This window comes from Dryobates pubescens, chromosome 2 (genome assembly GCF_014839835.1).
Source record: "Dryobates pubescens isolate bDryPub1 chromosome 2, bDryPub1.pri, whole genome shotgun sequence".
Classification (NCBI taxonomy): Eukaryota; Metazoa; Chordata; class Aves; order Piciformes; family Picidae; genus Dryobates; species Dryobates pubescens.
In genome coordinates, this window is record NC_071613.1 from 50,665,894 (window position 1) to 50,671,981 (window position 6,088).

The following is a 6,088-nucleotide window of genomic DNA, read 5'->3' on the forward strand; positions in this document are numbered from 1 at the left end:
ATGGTTTAGTCATGAGGTCTGTGGTGACAGGTTGGACCTGATGATCTTTGAGGTCTCTTCCAACCTTGGTGATTCTGTGAAACAAGCCAGGTCCTCTCAGGGGCTGCTGGCTAAAAGGCAGAGGCCATTTCTACTTGATCCTTAGGGGATGTTATTTTTGCTCTCCAGCCTGCTTTCTGAGATATCATCAAAGTCCTCTCCTAGGTTTAATCCTTCTGTGCTTTACCTGCCTAAACTACACCAGGGAGCTCCGTGGAGGTGACTCTCCAAAGGTGTTTGAGGGGTCACTGTCACTCCTGCAGCATCCAAAGTGTGGTGCTGGCTTGAGTATCAGAAGGTGTCCAAAGACAAGATCCAACATTTGTTCTTGTAGAACATAACTTAAAAAGAAAACCAACCAAAAAGAAATCCTTCTGTGAAAGAGGAAGAATCAGAGAGTTGTTATTTTTTTAAGTGGGAAAGGGAAATGTCTTCTCCTCTGGAACTGGCTCCTCTTGAATGTGCAGAATAGGCTGTCTGACATCGATGGTAGTGGAGGAGAAGCAGCTTTACATCCTTCTCAGGCAGGTTCTTCAAAAGTATTTAAACTCCTGTCCTGGTTTGAGCTAGAACAGAACTAGTTCTGTTCAGAGGTTTTACTCTTCAGCTCAGTCTCTTCTAAGTGACTGCACTCACTCTGACTATCTGCATCTGACCTGCAGTGCAGGTGAGATGAACTTTCCAGAGCTGCTTTAGCTCTCAGGAAGGTGCCCAGGAGGAAGCATTCCATCTTTCCAGAGCTCCTGGTGCTTGCAGACCACCTTCTCCACCTCAAGGGTGCTCAGCCAGCTTACCACATTTAGCCTCTCCTGATTGATGCTTCTAGTTTGGGGGGGGTGGTGGTGGTGGTGTAGTTAGTAAATTTTATTGTTGTTTTTAGAGTTAATTTTTCATATCAACCAAAAAGGTGATGCATGGAATGTGACCTGAAAGGGAAAGTTCATTAACATCTTCTCTAGGCACCTCACTTAGCTCTGTTTCCTTAGCTGCTTCCCCCCAGACAGCCCTTGAGAATTTCAAGCTCCCATCTGCTTCGCTGCTTCTGTAGGCATCTGCACTTGGCCTGAGCTCATTCCTCCTGCAGCTCTGAAGGATCCTGTGACACTTCAGTCACTGTGATGTCACTTCTATTTTTTGGTAATAGATTCAGGAATTAGACATAGATTAGTTTGGAAACCCTACAACAGGGTCTGGACGCTGAACGGAGCAGGATCTCCTTGCCCGGTTCCTCTACGACCGTGGATGGGCTTAGGCAGGTCCCCAGCACATCCACGCTGGTGGGAGGTGTTTGGTGTTCCACAGTGCTGTCCACAATGGTATCTCATGAACCTCCTCACCACCCCATGGACATTGTCAGCACTGGGACTGTCTGCTGGGTAGCACTTCTGCAGCGTCCCCACCTGTGTGGTGGGCTTCACTCTGAGGACAGGTGGGAAGTTGCTCCATCACTTCCCATCCCTTGTGGTCTGCAGATAGTGTTAGGAAGAAGTTCTTGCCCATGAGGGTGGTGAGACACCGGCACAGGTTGCCCAGGGAGGTGGTAGAAGCCTCATCCCTGCAGGTTTTGAAGGCCAGGCTGGATGTGGCTCTGGGCAACCTGCTCTAGTGTGAGGTGTCCCTGGCCATGGCAGGAGGGTTGGAATTGCATGACCCTTGAGGTCCCTTCCAGCCCTAACAATTCTATGATTGTCTCATGCACAGAGCTCATTGTGGTGTAGTGGTGTGTGCTGACAAAGGCTAGCAATTCCTGCTGTGGTTTAGCATCACCTTTGTAAAGCTGTCCTTTACAGCACAGGGACCTTTGGTGACAGGGAGCACCCCTGCGTGCTGTGGCGCCCCAGTCCCCATGACGCTCCTAGGGAAGGCATCTCTGTTGTGCCTGAGCAGGCAGCACAGTTTGTGGCTGCACAGAAACAGAGACTAAGAGGCACAAGAGATGCCTGCAGGAGAGAGGAAGAGTGCAATAAGTTGTGACTTCTACTGAATGTATTTGCCAGAAACAGGCTGAATGTAATTTGAATGTAGCTTTAACTTCTGTGTCTGGAGCTGCTGTGGCTTTTTCAGCCTCCCCTGCCCCAAAAGAGAAGCCTGCAGTGTTTTGTCAATCTGTGGACTGCTTTCTGAGTTCTCTGTCTTTTTAAAGAAGTGCTTGTGTTTGATCTGGACTTCTGGTACCATTTCAGACCTGAGGTTCCAGCCTCACCTTGTGAAACACCTCATCTAGTGTCCACCACAGCGAGGTGCATTCTCAGCTGTGGCTGAAGCGCTTGCTTGCTCTGGGCAGCTGCCCTGGGTGTGAATAACTGGTTGCACTGGTGTGTTTTTCTGTCTGTTTCCCATACCAAGGCACTTGCAGAAAGATGTGGCCATCTGAATAATAAACTCAGCACAGTCTGCCCTTGTGTTCCTCTAAGTGTGAAGCTATTGTAACCTAATATTTCATCTAAATCTCCCCTCTTTTAGTTTAAAACCTTCATGCCTCACCCTATCACTATACCTCCCCCATAAAGAGTCCCTCCCCAGCCCTGGGGCTGTTCAGTCTGGAGAAGAGAAGACTGAGAGGGGATTTAATCAATGTTTATCAATATCTGAGGGCTGGGGGTCAAGGGGGGTGTGACAGGCTCTGATCCATTGCACCCTGTGATAGGACAAGGAGCAATGGATGTAAGCTGCAGCACAGGAGGTTCTACCTCAACACAAGGGGGAACTTCTTTACTCCAAGGGTCACAGAGCACTGGAACAGGCTGCCCAGAGAGGTTGTGGAGTCTCCTTCTCTGGAGACTTTCAAGGCCTGTCTGGATGTGTTCCTGTGTGACCTGTGCTGGATTCTATGCTCCTGCTCTGGCAGGGGGATTGGATTCGATGATCTCTTCCGGCACCTTCCAACCCCTAGCATCCTGTGGTCTTTCCTGTAGACCCCTTTGAAGTACTGAAAGGCCACCACAAGGGCTCCCCTATATAAACATAAGAAATCTTTAGGACACTAGCATTAAATCAGGTTCTACTCAGTATCTCAGATGGTTTGCTCATGCTCCCCTACATGTTAACAGTTAAACATCATGGGACAACCTGGTGGACAAGAAGTTCTCCGTGGGTCAGCAATGTGCCCTTGAGGCCAGGAAGGCCAATGGGATCCTGGGGTGCATCAAGAGGAGAGTGTCCAGCAGATCCAGAGAGGTTCTCCTCCCCCTTTACTCTGCCCTAGTGAGACCTCACTTGGAATACTGCAGCCAGTTTTGGGTTTCCCAGTTCAGGATGGACAAGAATCTGCTGAAGAGAGTCCAATGGAGATCTACCAGGATGATTGAGGGACTGCAGCAGTGCCCTGTGAGGAGAGGCTGAGAGCCCTGGGGCTGATTCGTCTGGAGAAGACTGAGAGAGGATTTAATAAATGTTTGTGTGAGGGCTGGGGGTCAAGAGGGAGGAGACAGGCTCTGGTCACTTGGGCCCTGTGATAGGACAAGGGGCAATGGATGTAAACTACAGCACAGGAGGTTGCACCTCAGCATGAGGAGGAACTTCTTCACTGTGAGGGTCACAGAGCACTGGAACAGGCTGCCCAGAGAGGTCCCCAGGAAGGGTCCTGTCCCTTCCAACCCCTAACATCCTGTGATGTGGCACTTGGGGACATGGTTTGATGGCTATGGTGTTGGGTTGACAAGTGGACTTGATGATCTTAGAGGTCTTTTCCAAGTGAGGCAATTCCATGATCCTTTGACTGTTTTGCTGAAGAAAGCAGAGAGGAGTCCAGGGGATGGATCAGGAGCTGTGCTGACAGGCATGGGGCTGATGTCCTCTGGGTGCTCAGACCCTTGCTCTGAGTCATCACATGGCTCACCAGCTGCTTGCCAAGTGGCAAAGCTGGTGGGTCAAAGGGCTAGCTACCCAGAACAGCTCATGTGGTTTGTCTCCACAGCAAAGTGGGATACCAGCCCTGATACACAAAGCTGGCATGGGCAGAAGCTGTTTGAAATCCCACAGCAGATTTTGTCCCAGCCTCAGGGGGGTTGTGCACAGTCATAGAAGGAGGCTGTGTTAACCATGGCTGAATTTAGACCAACACACAGGACCATGCTGATGCTGCCTCTTCAGTGAAACCATGTAGGAGCTTCTCTTTCCATTAAATGCAAATCCATCCCAGGTCTGTGCTCACCCAGCCAATGATTTTATGCAAAACCAGTCCCCCAGAGTCACAATGGTTTTGGTTTCCTTTCAAAACAGCTCGAAGCAGCTGTAGGAGAAATGGTTGCAGCCAAGCCCAAGCTACACAGGTAGCAGCACAGAGAGAGCACCAGGTATGGTTTAGCAGGCTGTGGTGCAAGCCAGCAGCAGCTACTCATCATGACTGAGCTATCCCAATGGTGTCTCGTGGTTGTGGGGCCACCATCTTTGCTGTGAGGGTGCCTGAGCTCTGCAGCAGCCCCAGAGGGGATCTGAGCAACGTTCATCAAGAGCTAAAGAACCTATGGGGGGCAGGAGGCTGGGGCCAGACTCTTGTCAGTGGTGCCCAAGGAGAGAACAAGGAGTAATGGGCACAAACTCAAACCCAGAAGGTTCCATCTGAAGATGAGAAACTTGTTTGTTGTGAGGGTGCTGGAGCCCTGGAGCAGGCTGCCCAGAGAGGTTGTGGAGTCTCCTGCTCTGGAGAGATTCCAGACCCAGCTGGCCATTGTGACCCTGGACAAGCTGCTGTGGGTGTTGGAGTGGAGGATCTCCAGAGGTCCCTGCCAAACCCTAGCAAGCTGGGATTCTGTGATACCTGGAGGGATTTCAAAGTGGTGGGGGTGTGGTGCTGAGGGACATGTTTTAGTGGTGACCTGGCAGTGCTGGGTTAAGGGCTGGACTCCATGATCTTAAAGGTCCTGTCCAAGCAAAACAATTCTATGTCTGGCATAGAGGCTGGTGGCATCACCCAGGCACCAGTGGCATCACTGCAGGGGGTGGCAGAGAGCTGCTGTGGCAGTTTCAGCTAAGGTCCTACTGTTTGCTCTGATGGGAGGTTTCATTTGTTTCTCCTGCCAGCTCTTTGGAGATGAGTCACTGGTTTCAGAAGTGCAGAGCAGGGTTGCCTGAGGAACTGAAATGCACTTTGTTTGAGGAGGCCCTTGGCAGGGTGACCATGAGCAGGGAAAGAGGAAGAGGCTTTGAGTCACCAAAGTCGTATTACTCAACCTACTTAACCGAGCAGGCAAATGCCACCCCGAGATAGATCTCACCTCTCTCAGCAAGAGAAGAGAGCTGCCTCCACCCTGCATTGCTTTTCTAACCCTTTATTTTCTGACCATGCATCATGGGGGAGGAGAGAGGCAGGAAGTGTGAGCAGGGTCAGTGCCACCCTTAACTCAGACAGTTCCTCAGATCTGCTGGATGCTTGCAAGCCCTGCCAGCATGGCTTGGTGAAGGTGGAGGCGCCCAGCCAGCAGCCAGGGGAAGCATCTCTGCTGGGACACACAAATGTGGGTGACTCTGCACCTTCTCCAAGTCCCCTGGCTCCCAAAGCCATTGGGAACTTTGCTTGGCAGCAAGATGAGATGTCAAAAAACAGAAGTGAGAGAGGTCTTTACCAAACCAGTGCAGGTACATAGAAATGTGTGAGGTGTTCTCCTGGCTGTCCTTTCGGGCATGGCAGAGCACCTAGAAGGATGTGCAGTGGATGGAGGGATGGATGCAGCTCCTGGTGATGCAAGAGGAGCAGCCATGGCTCTGCTGGGCCATTCCCAGGCCCATGCTGACCGATGACACCGACCGTGCAGCTCCTCCCTGGGAGGTGATGTGGTGAGGGACTGGGCAAGAGAAGGAGGGAAAGAAACTTTGTGTCAGGAACATGATTAGAATCAACCATGAAAAAAAAAAGAAAAAGAGCAAACAAAGCCTCCTGTGCTGGCAGTCAAGTTCAGCTGATCCTTGAGCTGAATGGCCCCATCCCACCACGCTCCTGGCTCTACCTACCATCAGTTCCAGCTAGGAGCGTGACGGGATGGCCTCTGCAGCCCAAACCAGGCCTGCTTCCAGCCTCAGAGGTGGCAGGAGTTTCTTTTTCCCCCCCCAC